The following is an 18416-nucleotide window of genomic DNA, read 5'->3' as shown; positions in this document are numbered from 1 at the left end:
GTCTATGTTTGTATATCTATGTGGGCCTGAGTGACTCCCAATCAGAGGCAACGAGTGTCAGCTGGTTGTCTCTGATTGGGAGCCATATTTAACTATCGGTCTTTTCACTTTGTGTTGTGGTTTCTTGTTCCGTTAAGGTTTGTTCGTGTTGTAACCTTAGACGTCACGCATCGTTGGTTATTGTTTTGATCGTGTGATCAGTTAATAAATATATATTATGTTCACCTTCAACGCTGCGCATTGGTCCTCTCTCGTAGACGATCGTGACAGTTTATTTTTTTTATCCTGAAAAACTCCCCAGTCCTTAACAATTACAAGCATACCCATAACATAATGCAGCCACCACTATGCTTGAAAATATGGAGTGGTACTCAGTAATGTGTTGTATTTGCCCCAAACATAACACTTTGTATTCAGGACAAGAAGCTAATTGCTTTGCCACATTATTTTAGTGCCTTGTTGCAAACAGGACGCATGTTTTGTAATATTTGTATTCTGTACAGGCTTCCTTCTTTTCACTCTGTCAATTAGGTTAGTATTATGGAGTTACTACAATCCATCCTCAGTTCTCCTGTCACAGCCATTAAACTCTGTAACTGTTTTAAAAGTGACCATTGGCCTCATAGTGAAATCCTTGAGCGGTTTCCTTCCTCTCCGGAAACTGAGTTAGGAAGGCCGCCTGTGTCTTTATAGTGACTGGGTGTATTGATACACCATCCAAAGTGTAATTAATAACTTCAGCATGCTCAAAGGGATATTCAATGTCTACTTTTATTTTATTGTTACCCATCTACCAACCCATCTACCCTTCTTTGCCAGGCATTTGAAAACCTCACTGGTATTTGTGGTTGAATTGGTGTTTGAAATTCACTGCTCGACTGAGGACCTTACAGATAATTGTATGTGTTGGGTACAGAGATGAGGTAGTCATTAAGAAATCATGCTAAACACCATTATTGTACACAGAGTGACTTGTTAAGCACATTTTTACTCCTGAACTTATTTAGGATTGCCATAACAAAGGGGTTGAATACTTATTGACTAAAGACATTTCAGCTTTTCATTTTAATTCAATTCAGTTGGTAGGAGAAGAGCATGTCAACAAGTCAAATTTCTAAAAACTTAATTCCACTTTGACATTATGGGGTATTGTGTGTAGGCCAGTGACAAAACAAATCTCTATTTAATCCATTTTATATTCAGGTTGTAACAACAAAATATGAAAAAGGGTGTGTGAATACTTTAAAGGCACTGTACATGTTATCCATATAGAGAACTGTGTATACACTATCCAATACATTACTTTCAATGCATTACACAGCCTACATATTTTCTCTCTTTTCAGTTTCAGCCCACATTTCCTATGACTTACAATACAATATTCTATAGGCTACATTCTACAGGCTACATTCTGTCCCTCAAGTCCTTTCACCATGTGGGACAGTCCCATCAGTAACACAGCAGCATGGCTGTTATCCTAAAAAGATGGGAAACAACACTGTCATGTACTAGATAGGTACACATAATCCTCCTACTCATGATTCCAGCTGCTAGCTGGAGTGAGAACACACGGGACACATTCCAGTTCCGAAAGGCTTCAGCTCCAGTTCTGGAAGACTTCTCTCTGCTTGGCCTGCTTCCCAGTCCTGACAGGTGCAGGTACAGGCCACTGGGTTTCTGCCCAGGCTATACGAGTTGACTGTGATGCCCTGTGGAATGCACAATGGCCCCGATGGCATGTGAGTGCCTGGAAGGTGACAAACGACTGCCGCAGCTAGGGCATTGGCCTAGTGGCCTCTCACCCAGACCCAGCCAACAGCCCCAGCCTTACCAGTGAATTGAAAACCACTAGCAAGAAGACAGCTGTCGGTGTGTGTGTGTGAGAGCGTGACGGTGTGACCATGACTGTGTGAGGCAGAGGCCTGCAGCTACACAGCCCCCCAGATTCCTCATCGGGCATAATGCCCATGGTTTCACTTCAGAGCAATACTCAGACCATAAATACAGTTCACTGAACCTTCTGACAGTTAAATCCACATGAATTCATAACTACATTCCCTTGTAAAATGTATAGAGCTATTGACTTTTCCTTACTGATTTGAACAGTTTCATTGGATTAATACTAGAGAAGAATAATGAAAGAAGGGACACTCCGGCAAACACTTCAGTTCCTTGCACCCCTATGAAAAATGTAACCTGTCAACAGCATGACATCACTTATTTATCGAGCATGTAATTTAGCTCTTTTAGGAAAAAATTAATAGCCTAACCACATCATGTACACCTCTTCAACACACAATGGCTCATAGCCGTTAGCTACAGTCCCACAACACTTGCCCTTGTCTCTTACCATTTTCCAACAACTGGTATTTTATGAATTGCGGTGGTTTTTTGTAGGTGGTTAAATGACCAAGTCACAAATAACCAACAACCAACTAACAGTCTGCTACAGTCCAACACTGTTGGATAGATTCATTGTTATTAAATTGAGTAGGTTTTCATGTTGTTTCATGTTGCTGGTAGTGCCATAAATTCTCTCTAAAAATAAACATCTGCCTTCAAAAAGGTCCAGCCAGTGGACCACCGGGGGAAAAAGAGTGAACCTCCTGTCCTTACTCCCAGAGAGGATAGTCTTGGCAGTAGCTTAACCTCTCCACTTCACATCACACGGCTCACTCTGTCTGGTCAGCCTTGAAATGAGCCTCCTTAACCGTCCTGATCCATCTCAGTCGGGCATTGTTCTCACTACAAATACCATTAAGGGCTCTTAAAAAGTGCTTAAAGGGGCTCTACACTGCAACACTCAATTGATCTTCTTGGCAAGAGAACACACAATCAAAAGTATAGGCTCAACCCTGGCAAGGTTGACGATAAAGGTTAAGATATCGTAATAATTCCATGCAGAAGCGTTCAAAAATACACATTACCAAAAGTATGTGGACACCTGTTCGTCGAGCATCTCATTCCAAAATCACAGGCATTAATATGGAGTTGGTCCCCCCCTTTGCTGCTATAACAGCCTCCACTCTTCTGGGAAGGCTTTCCACTTGATGTTGGAACATTGCTGCGGAGACTTGCTTCCAGCCACAAGAGCATTAGTGAGGTCGGGCACCGATGTTGGGTGATTAGGCCTGGCTCGCAGTCAGTGTTCCAATTCATCCTTAAGGTGTTCAATGGGGTTGAGGTCAGGGCTCTGTGCAGGCCAGTCAAGTTCTTCCACACAAATCTCGACAAACCATTTCTGTATGGACCTCGCTTTGTGCACGGGGCATTATCATGCTTAAACAGGATAGGGCCTTCCCCAAACTGTTGCCACAAAGTTGGAAGCACAGAATTGTCTTTATGTCATTGTATGCTGTAGCGTTAAGATTTCCCTTCACTGGAACTAAGGCGCCTAGACCGAACCATGAAAAACAGCCTCAGACCATTATTCCTCCTCCACCAAACTTTACAGTTGGCACTATGCATTGGGGCAGGTAGAGTTCTCCTGGCATCCGCCAAACCCAGATTAGTCCGTCGGACTGCCACTGCTCCAGAGTCCAATGGCAGCAAGCTTTACACCTCCTCAGCCGACGCTTGGCATTGCGCATGGTGATCTTAGGCTTGTGTGCGGCTGCTCGGCCATGGAAACCCATTTCATGAAGCTCCCGACAAACAGTTCTTGTGCTGATGTTGCTTCCAGAGGCAGTTTGAAACTCTGTAGTGAATGTTGCAACAGAGGACAGACTATTTTTACGCGCTTCAGCACTCGGCGGTCCCGTTCTGTGAGCTTGTGTGACCTACCACCTCGCGGCTGAGCAGTTGTTGCTCCTAGATGTTTCCACTTCACAATAACAGCACTTACAGTTGACCGGGGCAGCTCTAGCAGAGCAGAAATTTGATGAACTGACTTGCTGGAAAGGCGGAATCCTATGACTGTGCCACGTTGAAAGTCACTGAGCTCTTCAGTAAGGCCATTCTACTGCCAATGTTTGTCTATGGAGATTGCATGGCTGTGTGCTCGATTTTATACACCTGTCAGCAACCAGTGTGGCTGAAATAGCCGAATCCACTCATTTGAAGGGGTGTCCACATACTTTTGTATATATAGTGTAAATAAATTCATTGGACCAGCGGTGGAAGAAAAATTACGTAGTGAATGGTAGCAGTAAAGAAAGTTTGCCATAAAAAATAAATACAAAAATTAAGTAAATATCAGCTAACTACTCAGCAAACACATATCATAACTGTTTTACTGTCATACTATTCATTTAAACGTTTTTCAAATGATCTACAACCACTTTATAACATGATTTCGCGACCGCTGGTCGCATTTTATAATAATAATAATATAATAATAATAATAATAATAATAATAATATGCCATTTAGCAGACGCTTTTATCCAAAGCGACTTACAGTCATGCGTGCATACATTTTTGTGTATGGGTGGTCCCGGGGATCGAACCCACTACCTTGGCGTTACAAGCGCCGTGCTCTACCAGCTGAGCTACAGAGGACCACCATTTTCAATGTCAAACCTGTAAAATCAGCAACAGCGTCCAATTAATGTGTTTATTTTCGAACGCTCTGCATGGTCTTAACCTGTATTTTTTCAAAATCAAATCAATGTTTATTGGTTGCGTACACAGATTTGCAGATGTTATCGCAGGTGCAGCGAAATGCTTGTGTTTCTAGCTCCAACAGTGCAGTAACGCCTAGCAACACAAAACAAACCAAAAAGTGAAATGAAAGAAATTAAGAAATGTCAGAACAAATCCAATTAACAACCCAAATAGCACTGCAAAAATAATCCTAATGCAATCTATCTGCATCTACACCGGATAAATTTACACAAGATATAATAAGATGGATATGTACAGCAGTAGATATATTAGAGCGAGCTATGTCAAGAATCCAGTATATAAATATGCGGTGTGTATAAACAGTGCAACTTAAATACAATGTACAGTGTAGAAATATTAGAATGAGCTACGTCGAGAATACAGTATATAAATACACAGTACAAAACCCCATAGCAAAATGGATTGAATTGCAGGAAATTAGCTAAAGATCTGCGCTTTCGACCAAGCATCCTGGAAAGCTTATGGAAACCACTATTTGATTGAGTAGGAAACCACTGCTTTCCCCCAGGAGAGGTTAGAGCTCTAAATATGAAAATTAGAACTAATTTGCCTTGCTCAACTAATGCCCCATATTTAGGTAATTATCCATTTGTAAGTAATTTTAATGAATGGATCTGTTTTCACAAATTGTTACACTAACAGTGTAACACAAACCACCTGTAAGAAGCTATTAGGATATCAATTTCTCCTGGCTGTGGAAATAAGCCAGAAAATATGCTTCTAACATTGAATATCGCCATGACGAAAGTAAATTACTTATGCCTAATTGAGAAGTAATGAAATGATCCCAAAGCATCGTACAAACTAGGCTTTTCATTCATCGCAAGGGGACCGAGCGCACAAAAGAGGCACAACGGGATTCATAGCAGTGAAACAGTCCCAAGTGGCTCAGTTGGTAGAGCATGGCGCTTGCAACGCCAGGGTTGTGGGTTCGATTCCCACGGGGGACCAGTACAGAGGGGACCAGTAGAGAAAAAAAGTATGAAAAATGTATGCACTCACTACTGAAAGTCGCTCTGGATAAGAGTGTCTGCTAAATTACAAAAAAATAATTAAAACAGAAATGAAATAAACATTTAGCTGATAGTACAATAGCTTCAAATATGAAAACTAGGGCAAAGTACAACCCAAGCAACAGTGCAGTCCTCATCTTGATTGAAAACAACCTTTACAAGTCTTTCCATACAGATATTTGCCCGTAGTGATTATGCTGTAGCCGAGCACCAACAAACATCTCACACAGCCAAACTTGCCAGATATCCAAGGCACAACGTTGATTACTTATCTACGAATGCAGGCAAAACCAAACAGGAAAGATGGCCACTCATCTGAGTCCAGTCTCACCACACAATTGGCTCCAGTCGCTCCAGTTCTTTTTACTGAGCATTCCTTCTCAAGATGATTAACTACTATTCCAGATCTATAAACTGTGGAAATGAAGGCAACTGAACTGTACTCGTGTGTGTGTGTGTGTGTGTGTGTGTGTGTGTGTGTGTGTGTGTATGCATGTGTAAAGTGATTCATAAATGAAGAAACAACCTTCACTATGGTTTTCTAGAATAATGTTTTCTCAACCACAAAATATCTGCTACTATTATGGTAATAGTTCAATAAGTGATCCATTAGCCCTGAGAGCTGATGCCCTCAGGAGAAACAGGGACAGAACAGACCTATTCTCTACCCATGATGCTTCACTGATTGACCATGACTGGAGTGGACACCACAGAGAGTTACGAGAGAACATCAGCAGGACTTTAGTTGACAGAGATGAGAAGGTCATTGAGATCCATTAGCGAGGTCTAAGTGAACATTTCCCTTATTGGTACCAGAGGATAGGACACTCAGCAGTGTGCTGATGACAGCCGGCATATTTATACTTCCCTAGTTTCCCCTCTTTCCCTTTCTCCCTCAGACCACCAGCCACAATGCTAATGACCCACACAACACAGCAACCACTGCTGTGGAGATGGTATTAACGACACACAGTGGGGGAAAACAGAGGTGTAATATAGATCATTTGGCTATACATGTCTAGAACCATTTTATCCCCGCTCTACTCCTAAACTTAGCATGTATGTCTTTAAACATACCACGTAGCTCGCCAGCGAAGCAAAGGCTTGAATAGGGTTCCAAATTAAATCTTTCATATAACCCTAGGACTTCATTCATCTCAGAAAAACTCAGATACCCACAGCTCCTCCAACTCATTTCAGAATCAAGTCGCATCGAGTAGCTGAGCACTGTGAGCACCATACATCCAGAGAGAGTTAATTGCTCTGTGAAACCAGTTGTAGAGTCAGCATTGAAGTACAGCACCCACAGCCATGGAGAAACAAAAGTACAAACACGCAGGGCTGCAGTCCACAGCCCCAGCTACACAGCTCTCCTCTCCTCCTAGTGTGTGTGGAGGCTGGCTGCTGACTATTACCACAGTCAGCTAGCAGGAACAAACTATTACCACAGTCAGCAAGCAGGACCAAACTATTTCCACAGTCAGCTAGCAGGAACAAACTATTACCACAGTCAGCTAGCAGGAACAAACTATTACCGCAGTCAGCTAGCAGGAACAAACTATTACCAAAGTCAGCTAGCAGGAACAAACTATTACCACAGTCAGCTAGCAGGAACAAACTATTACCACAGTCAGCTAGCAGGAACAAACTATTACCACAGTCAGCTAGCAGGACCGAACTATTACCACAGTCAGCTAGCAGGAACAAACTATTACCACAGTCAGCTAGCAGGAACAAACTATTACCACAGTCAGCTAGCAGGAACAAACTATTACCACAGTCAGCTAGCAGGAACAAACTATTACCACAGTCAGCTAGCAGGAACAAACTATTACCACAGTCAGCTAGCAGGAACAAACTATTACCACAGTCAGCTAGCAGGAACAAACTATTACCACAGTCAGCTAGCAGGAACAAACTATTACCAGTCAGCTAGCAGGAACAAACTATTACCACAGTCAGCTAGCAGGAACAAACTATTACCACAGTCAGCTAGCAGGAACAAACTATTACCACAGTCAGCTAGCAGGAACAAACTATTACTACAGTCAGCTAGCAGGAACAAACTATTCCTACAGTCAGCTAGCAGGAACAAACTATTACCACAGTCAGCTAGCAGGAACAAACTATTACCACAGTCAGCTAGCAGGAACAAACTATTACCACAGTCAGCTAGCAGGACTGAACTATTACCACAGTCAGCTAGCAGGACTGAACTATTACCACAGTCAGCTAGCAGGACCGAACTATTACCACAGTCAGCTAGCAGGACCGAACTATTACCACAGTCAGCTAGCAGGACCGAACTATTACCACAGTCAGCTAGCAGGAACGAACTATTACCACAGTCAGCTAGCAGGAACAAACTATTACCACAGTCAGCTAGCAGGAACAAACTATTACCACAGTCAGCTAGCAGGAACAAACTATTACCGCAGTCAGCTAGCAGGAACAAACTATTACCACAGTCAGCTAGCAGGAACAAACTATTACCAGTCAGCTAGCAGGAACAAACTATTACCACAGTCAGCTAGCAGGAACAAACTATTACCACAGTCAGCTAGCAGGAACAAACTATTACCACAGTCAGCTAGCAGGAACAAACTATTACTACAGTCAGCTAGCAGGAACAAACTATTACTACAGTCAGCTAGCAGGAACAAACTATTACCACAGTCAGTTAGCAGGAACAAACTATTACCACAGTCAGCTAGCAGGAACAAACTATTACCACAGTCAGCTAGCAGGACTGAACTATTACCACAGTCAGCTAGCAGGACTGAACTATTACCACAGTCAGCTAGCAGGACCGAACTATTACCACAGTCAGCTAGCAGGACCAAACTATTACCACAGTCAGCTAGCAGGAACAAACTATTACCACAGTCAGCTAGCAGGAACAAACTATTACCAGTCAGCTAGCAGGACCGAACTATTACCACAGTCAGCTAGCAGGAACAAACTATTACCACAGTCAGCTAGCAGGACCGAACTATTACCACAGTCAGCTAGCAGGAACAAACTATTACCACAGTCAGCTAGCAGGAACAAACTATTACCAGTCAGCTAGCAGGACCGAACTATTACCACAGTCAGCTAGCAGGAACAAACTATTACTACAGTCAGCTAGCAGGAACAAACTATTACCACAGTCAGTTAGCAGGAACAAACTATTACCACAGTCAGCTAGCAGGAACAAACTATTACCACAGTCAGCTAGCAGGACTGAACTATTACCACAGTCAGCTAGCAGGACTGAACTATTACCACAGTCAGCTAGCAGGACCAAACTATTACCACAGTCAGCTAGCAGGACCAAACTATTACCACAGTCAGCTAGCAGGAACAAACTATTACCACAGTCAGCTAGCAGGAACAAACTATTACCAGTCAGCTAGCAGGACCGAACTATTACCACAGTCAGCTAGCAGGAACAAACTATTACCACAGTCAGCTAGCAGGACCGAACTATTACCACAGTCAGCTAGCAGGAACAAACTATTACCACAGTCAGCTAGCAGGAACAAACTATTACCAGTCAGCTAGCAGGACCGAACTATTACCAGTCAGCTAGCAGGACTGAACTATTAACACAGTCAGCTAGCAGGAACAAACTATTACAACAAACTATTACCACAAACTCTGCCGCTACACAGCGAATATCACCAAGCACAAGTGGAGAACATGGGGGAGTGTAGTGTGGGTGTGTTTGCAGAGAGATACAGAACAAGTCTGAGTGTGCATATGAAATAGTCAGCCATCGAGAGGGGTGGGCATGGAGAGAGAAACATGCAGAAAGAGAGAAAAAGAGAGCTGGGAGGGAGAGAGGGCTGAGAGAGGGAGAGATCTGGACTGCCTTCCTGCTATGCTCTGTTAACTCTTTCCACTCACTCTTTTACCCTCCACTTCCACAGGTCTCCTAGGCAACCAGGCAATGTTCGGGCCATTCTTTGCATAACTACCCTCTGACTATACAAACGTGACACTCCTGGGGCCACCAACGGTGACGGGATTAAAGGTACGGATGTCATGTAGTGTTTAAACAACACTCACGTACACCCCTATGACATGAACAATAATATATGCCACTTTGTGGCTTTACAAGTCTGGAAGCATAGGAAAACTATACTTCTAAGTATATTCTTTGCAAATGTTTGGAGATGGAGATGCCATTTAATGAAAGGTATGAACCATGTTTCTGAAGCTTTGATTTTAAAACAATAATCTTCATAATCTCTAAAATATTCAGTGTCTTACCTTATTGCTGAGGGTAATGCAGCCTAGGATATCTGCAGATATTCACAGCTGAAAAGAAAAAGAAAACTCATGAGATAATGCGTACAGAGATCAAATATAAAGAGGTTTCAAGAACAATACATAACAGATGAATGTATCCCACATGTTAGCAGCTTTACTAAACTAGTTCATTATTATCCCATAATGATGCTACTAAGAGGCGGAATGTTCACAACTAGATATTTATTGGCCCTGATTATTTGCAGTACCCCATATGTCATTCTTTAATAGGCAGTGCTTGAGAATGAAGACACTGTTGAACGTGTCGGATAATTATCCATCAGCTAACAATCAGGACACTATGGCTGGTTAAATGAATGACCATTACTTAATAGGAATCAAACCTCAGGTCACTACAAAACAGAATACATTGAAAAGCAGAGACACCTAAGGGCATGACAGTCAATTCATATAACACAAGATCATACTCAAATGTCAGTTTTCAAGGATAGCCCGAGGAGCAAAGAAAACTAATTCAGGAGGAAGTGAAAAAGGAGGTCAAATCAAACTGCTGCATTCAGCTGAAAGATAACAAGGGGCACTGGACATTGTAACTAATATCTGTTGTGAATTTGATCACCTGCTTACTCATCATTACTTCGATTGCACACCTCAGCTTTTAACTCTATGGGGGCTAACCCCCACAACCTGAAACACTGCTGATGTGTGGATTTTAACGCTAGCATGGCTAGCACCAACATCCTGAAAGACCCAATTCTGAAAGCCAAATGAGCTCAATTCAAACAAAACTGCCAGAGGCGCGGCCGATAGGTCGGTTTTAGGTTTCTTCTGGTAATGGATCTACAGCACATCACAGTCATTTCTGAAACTCCTCTGAGACGCAGTAAAATACAGTCAGGAGACAAGAAGTCCAGTCACAGCAAGTGAGGACAGAAACTGTGGAAAAGAGCACCAATGTCAATATAGTGACGAGGAAATGAAACAGACCTGCTTCTCAGATGGGGGTGAGATTATTTATTTTTCATTTATTTAACTAGGCAAGACAGTTGAGAACAAATTGTTATTTACAATGACGGCCTACCAAAAGGCAAAAGGCCTCCTGCGGGGACGGGGGTTGGGATTAAAAATAAAAAATATAGGACAACACACACATCACGACAAGAGAGACACCACAACACTACATACAGTAGCATGCGAAAGTATTCACCCCCCTTGGCCTTTTTCCTATTTTGTTGACTTACAACCTGGAATTAAAATTGATTTTTGGGGGGTTTGTATCATTTCATTTACACAACATGCCTACGACTTTGTTTCACAATAAAAAATATTTTGCATCTTCAAACAAAAACAAACAAAAAAAAGAAAACTTGAGCGAGTCAATACTTTGTAGAGCAACCTTTTGCAACAATTACAGCTGCAAGTCTCTTGGGGTATGTCTCTATAAGCTTGGCACATCTAGCCACTGGGATTTTTGCCCATTCTTCAAGGCAAAACTGCTCCAGCTCCTTCAAGTTGGATGGGTTGCGCTGGTGTACAGCAATCTGTAAGTCATACCACAGGTTCTCAATTGGATTGATGTCTGGGCTTTGACTAGGCCATTCCAAGACATTTAAATGTTTCCCCATTAACCACTCCAGTGTTGCTTTAGCAGTATGCTTACGGTCATTGTCCTGCTGGAAGGTGAACCTCCATCCCAGTCTCAAATCTCTGGAAGACTGAAACAGGTTTCCCTCAAGAATTTAGCGCCATCCATCATTCCATCAATTCTGACCAGTTTCCCTGCCGATGAAAAACATCCCCACAGCATGATGCCGCCACCACCATGCTTCACTGTGGGGATGGTGTTCTCGGGGTGATGAGAGGTGTTGGGTTTTCCTTGATGGCAAAAAAGCAAAATGTTTGTCTCATCTGACCAGAGTACCTTCTTCCATATGTTTGGGGAGTCTCCCACATGGCTTTTGGCGAACACCAAATGTGTTTGCTTCTTTTTTTCTTTAAGCAATGACTTTTTTCTGCCCATTCTTCCGTAAAGCCCAGCTCTGTGGAGTGTACGGCTTAAAGTGGTCCTATGGACAGATACTCCAATCTCCGCTGTGGAGCTTTGCAGCTCCTTCAGGGTTATCTTTGGTCTCTTTGTTGCCTCTCTGATTAATGCCCTCCTTGCCTGGTTCGTGAGTTTTGGTGGGCGGCCCTCTCTTGGCAGGTTTGTTGTGGTGTCATATTCTTTCCATTTGTTTATAATGGATTTAATGGTGCTCCGTGGGATGTTAAAAGTTTCAGATAATTTTTTATAACCAAACCCTGATCTGTACTTCTCCACAACTTTGTCCCTGACCTGTTTGGAGAGCTCCTTGGTCTTTATGGTGACGCTTGCTTGGTGGTGCCCCTTGCTTAGTGGTGTTGCAGACTCTGGGGCCTTTCAGAACAGGTGTCTATATACTGAGATCATGTGACAGATCATGTGACACTTAAATAAAGTCCACCTGTGTGCAATCTAACTAATTATGTGACTTGGTTGCACCAGATCTTATTTAGGGGCTTCATAGCAAAGGGGGTGAATACATATGCACGCACCACTTTTCCGCTATTTATTTTTTAGAATTTTTTTAAACAAGTTATTTTTTTCATTTCACTTCACCAATTTGGACTATTTTGTAGATGTCCATTACATGAAATCCAAATAAAAATCAATTTAAATTACAGGTTGTAATGCAACAAAATAGGAAAAATGCCAAGGGGGATGAATACTTTTGCAAGGCACTGTAAAGAGAGATGGGATGTACTGTACTCCAGCAACCTAGGCATCATAAGCCCCCTCAACATAGTGTCCACCTAACCATGGTTGCTTCTGAAATGGCACCCCATTTTACTTTATAGTGCACTACTGTTTCCTGCAAATAAAGTAGTGCACAATAGACTATAGGGTTCCATTTCTGAAAATCAGTTTTTCTCACTTACTAAAGGCTATGAATACCTGGAAAATGAAAGAATGAGGTGATAATTAATTGATCAGCTCAGGCTTCAGCTAAATAAATATTGTGAATGCTGAATGAGACTGATAGAGAAGATAGAGAAGAACCTTATGTACAGATGTGGGATGTTAATTTGATCACCCTGTTGCAGGAAATTCAAACTTGTAGCGTATTTAAGGTTTAAAAGGGTTTCTAAAGTTTGTAATTTCCACTTTAAAATGTCAGACTCGATTTGCCCTAACTAAAAATGTATCAACCCCCACATACAGTGAGGGAAAAAAGCATTTGATCCCCTGCTGATTTTGTACGTTTGCCCACTGACAAAGAAATGATAAGTCTATAATTTTAATGGTAGGTTTATTTGAACAGTGAGAGACAGAATAACAAAAGAATCCAGAAAAACAAAAATTTTATAAATTGATTTGCATTTTAATGAGGGAAATACCCTGGATTTTTTGTTGTTATTCTGTCTCTCACTGTTCATATAAACTTACCATTAAAATTATAGACTGATCATGTCTTTGTCAGTGGGCAAACGTACAAAATCAGCAGGGGATCAAATACTTTTTTCCCCTCACTGTAAATTGCCATTAATTATAATCCACATTTCCTGTTGCTGCAGGATTATTTTCCTACAGTGAGAAAATGGTCAAATGAATATCCTGCATCTGTACTACATGAAAGACACCTGCATTCCTGTCATTCGTTATTCTAAAGCCCCAGAGGTTTGGGGATAAAAACTAAATTGTGCTTGATACAGCGTTCAAAACTCCACCCTGATGAAGCCTACAGAAATGTCCCTACCTTGATAGTGTACAGTACGGAAGAGTCGGTCAACAGGTAGCCTAGGTGCTTTGATTTGAAAGAGATGGTTGTAACTTCTATTTTTTGTTTTATTTTTTAACCTTTATTTAAAAATAGGCAAGTCAGTTGTGATACAGCCCGGGATCGAACCAGGGTCTGTAGTGACGCCTCTAGCACTGAGATGCAGTGCCTTAGAACGCTGCTCCACTCGGGAGTAGTTGGCATCTTTGGCTGATTTGATTACATTTAACGAAATCCTGCTTTCAGAAAGTGTAGGGTAATCTTTGGTGGGAACACCATCTCATTCCCTGGAGGGTTGTAGAGGTGGGGCAAACAGGGTCATATCACCACTGCAATCTGAGGAGTAACAATGCACGACATGACTCCATTGTTGGGCTTCATTTGTCAACTATTTCCACTGTTTTTCATACAGCAAGTTGGACCGACTGCGGGCCCTGCAGACAATGTGGTGCCAGGGGAAACATACCAGCCAGCGGTGAAAATAGCTTTTTAATAAAGCAGCACTCTATGGTATCCCAATTTAACACTATTCTCTCACCACTCCCATTCACTTTCAACAACAGTCTGATTAACACTAGAACATTGCCCCCCCCTCCAAAAAAAAAAAGAAAACAAAAAAAGATAAAAAATAAGTAAGAGAACAAGAAGAAGAACAATCAGATGTCATTCATTTCTTCCCCACCATCAGAGTAATTTTCATTCAGATTTTGTATGAACGCTAACGCAGCATGTGCATCCATTGGTCTTGGTCTTCTTGCCATTTTAAATTACGCACACTCTCACTGTGTACTCCAAGTAGGCCAGCGTAGACTGATAAGACTGCTTTGATTTGGTGTACCGATATAGGGTACGTACCATTTTGAGATTATAATTAGAATAGATCAATACAATGACCCTCCCTGTTCGTCATTCACAATTGGTGATTACATAATTATGCTTCTTTCGCTTCCCCTCGTTCATCAACTCACCCATTCTCCCCATCATACTTTACTTAATTTATTTCATCTGTTGTTATACCTGTGAAATTCTTGTTGGTATAGTTTAGGTTCAGTTGAAGCAATTATCGGGGTGATTATCAACTGCGCACGGCACCTTCAACTGTCGGGAGAAGGAGGGGAGCAGGCCCTACTGTTGGGAGAAGGAGGGGGAACAGGGAAAACCATTCCGAAAATGACAAGCCCTTTAGATGTTGTACACATGAAATTGAGTAATTCCAAACTTTATCTGCAACGTTCAATTCTATTTTGTTGTGACTCAAGCGATACCTTGGTCCATTCTACAGGTAACTGCCAAAATAAAGGAAAAACTTAAGTAAATGAGGGATACAAAGTATATTGAAAGCATGGGGTGCTTCCACACAGGAAGTTCCAGACACTTGTAGAATCTATGCCAAGGTGCATTGAAGCTTTTCTGGCAGCTCGTGGTAGGCCAACGCCCTATTAAGACACTATGTTGGCGTTTCCTTTATTTTGGCAGTTACCTGTAGCAGCAGGCTACACAGACAATGGAACAGCTGGATAGGGGAAACAGGTCGAGTCACGAAAAAGGGAAAGTAACGTTGCGGATAAAGTTCGGATTGACACAATTTCATGTGTACAACATCTAACGACCTGCATCACTATACTGAGAGCGTTGCCATTTGTAGATGGACGTATTGGGGTGTTTTTGGAACCCTTGTTCATGTTTTTTCAAAAACATGAAATCACAAAAAAAGGTGTCTGAACCCTTCTATAATGTCATTTATATCAAAAATAGAGATTTGGTTGTAAAAAAGAACTATTCCTTTAAGGTTCTAACAGTGACTGTTATATAGACTTACAGTGCCTTCAGAAAGTATTCACACCCCTTGACCTTTGACATTCTGTTGTGTTACAGGCTGAATTAAAAAATTGAGATTTTGTATCACTGGCCTGCCTGCCTGCCTGCAAACAAGACATGCATCCTGTTTGCAATAAGGCACCAAAGTCAAATTAATATCCTGAATAAAAAGCATTGTTTGGGGCAAATCCAACACAACATATCACCGAGTACCACTTCATTTTGTCAAGCATGGGTATGCTTGTCATCGGCAAGGACTAGGGAGTTTTCAGGATAAAAAAAAGGATTTCAGTCTGCTTTCCACCAGACACTGGGAGATTAAGTCACCTTTCACCAGGACAATAACTAAAATCTACATTGGAGTTGCTTACCAAGAAGTCAGTGAATGTTACCGAGTGGCCCAAATTACAGTTTTGACTTAAATCTACGGCAAGACTTGAAAACGGTTGTCTAGCAATGATCAACAATGAATTTGAGCTGGAATAATTTCGAAAAGAATACTGGGCAAATCTTGTAAAATCCGGCTGTGCAAAGCTCTTAAAGACTTACCCATAAAGACTCACAGCTGTAATTGCTACCAAAGTTGATTCTAACATGTATTGACCCAGGGGTGTGAATACTTATGTAAATGAGATATTTCTGAATGTCATTTTTCAATAAATTAGCAACCATTTCTAAAAACATGTTTTCACTTTGTCATTATTGGGTATTGTGAGTTCATGGGTGAGAAAACTGAAATATTGATTTAATCCATTTTGAATTCAGGCCGTAGCGCAACAGAATGTGGAATAAGTCGAGGGGTACGAATATTTCCTGAAGGCCCTGTAGGTACAACATCCTTGTCTGAGATACATTTAGCATCTGGAACACATCCCTGTGTGGGGTCGGCCCAGTGTAGAATTCCATAATTAAATTAACCATCATACATTGATATTACATTAAACTTGGTTCAGTAATAGTCGTTATGCTAGAACATATGGCTCTTGTTTGTTCTTAAATTATTGTACAGAAGCAGACAAGGGCAGCATAATCCTTCCATTGTTGTAGAACCAGGAGAATTATGCAGTATTCAATGAGGTCATGTCTATGGCTATACTGGCCTATGCATCACTGAAACGTGATAGGCTAGTGTAGTCTGTAGTCCAATATGGAGTTACTGGGGACCTGATCCATTTAGTCAAAAGCCTGTTAAAAACAACAAAGAAATGTATAAACAAAAAATTAAAAACAGTTGGTCATGCATTCCAGGAATTGGGGTCAAAATTCGAGGAATTAAGTTTACAGGAAACAGAATTGACATTACGCAATCCTTTATCTCGTCATTGACAAACATCAGAGCTCATACTGGTGTAGAGTTCTAGTGATCAGGGAATAAAATAAATAATACATGTCGGGATATTATTTTTGCACTAGTCGGCTGTACCTGCACCAAAACTTCAGTATTTTTCCTTAATAGCTTGTTCTCCATCTTCTTTTTAAATATGGAGACAAATTGTTTTCAGCACTTTTATTTCCATGATTGATCAAAACTCGTTATGTCATGGCACTCTTGTCCCTCTGCAGCAGACGTTTGGGTAAGCAATATGTTTGGAACATCGAATCGCAATAAAATCACAGTATTGAATCGCAATACATATCGTATCGGCACCTTTGTATTTTGACGTCCCTGGCATTTCCCTGCCCTATAGAGTGTTGCTGCTCAGTGCTCACTGAGGTCCACTAATTGTCTGGGATGCCTCCCAAATGGCAGCATATTCCCTATCTGGTGCACTGCTTTTGAACAGGGTGCCATTTGAGACGCATTCCTGGTGTCTTCCGCCCCCCTCCCTCCCACGCATCATAGCAGGCCCAGCTATGTAATTAGCTAAGTGGGGTCATTGGACTGTGGAATTTAGTAAATGCAGGGGAGAGATTCACGTGGCAAAAAGACTCATTGTCTAGGCCTACCACCACTCACTACTTACCCACCTGTGTAATGTTTCTGGCAGCACAACTGATCATATTAACCATAGGCTTGCTTTGCCCAACTCATGTGGGGTGAAGAGACTAGCCTATATTAACCATATAACTCAGACAACTGAGCCTTTTGTCTGTAAGAAAGAATATTGTATCCTTCAAACAAAACCAGAAACGATCCAAAAGTGAACAGATTTCCTGAGGAATGTTCAATACAACAGATAAAAGGCTGTTTCTCTACCATGCATCCTTGTGAGTAATGGCAGTTGAGGAAACTGCAAATTCTGCACTTCAATAGGCACAGAACACAGGAGCAGGATATCGACCATCTACATCCACTGTTGGTTGTTTCCTCCATTCCTCACAGTGTGTTACTGCTAGGAGCTGTCCTTTCTGTTTCCCTGTTTCTCTACATGGAAACCAGCTTAGGGCTGGGCGATAAGGCCTAAAAATCATCTTTTTTTTTTTTTTTTACTTATGGACGATTCACGATATATACAGCTCTGGAAAAAAGTAAGAACCCACGGCAAAATTAATCTCTGGTTTTACTATTTATAGGTATGTGTTTGGGTAAAAATTATATTTTTGTTTTATTCTATAAACTACTGACAACATTTCTCCCAAATTCCAAATAAAAATATTGTCATTTAGAGCATGTATTTGCAGAAAATGACAACTGGTCAAAATAACAAAAAATATGCAGTGTTGTCAGACCTCGAATAATGCAAAGAAAATAAGTTCACGTTCATTTTTAAACAACACAATACTAATGTTTTAACTTAGGAACAGTTCAGAAATCAATATTTTGTGGAATAACCCTGATTTTCAATCACAGCTTTCATGCGTCTTGGCATGCTCTCCACCAGTCTTTCACGTTGATGTTGGGTGACTTTATGCCACTCCTGGCGCAAAAATTCAAGCAGCTCGGCTTTTTTGATGGCTTGTGACCAT

The 18416-nt window shown here is 41.4% G+C and overlaps 1 protein-coding gene across 1 annotated transcript in view; it reads right to left on the bottom strand.

The window, feature by feature from the left end:
• The window catches only part of LOC311114787 (talin-2-like), a 116326-nt gene that overhangs the window by 65163 nt on the left and 32747 nt on the right, over positions 1 to 18416 (bottom strand). The window contains exon 2 of the mRNA XM_084190025.1: positions 9895 to 9942. The gene's annotated coding sequence lies outside the window, so the exon portion shown is untranslated. The remainder of the gene's footprint in view (positions 1 to 9894; positions 9943 to 18416) is intronic.

This window comes from Coregonus lavaretus, assembly GCF_964263955.1.
Source record: "Coregonus lavaretus genome assembly, contig: HAP1_SCAFFOLD_467, whole genome shotgun sequence".
NCBI lineage: Eukaryota > Metazoa > Chordata > Actinopteri > Salmoniformes > Salmonidae > Coregonus > Coregonus lavaretus.
This window is presented reverse-complemented; position numbering and strand designations above follow the sequence as displayed.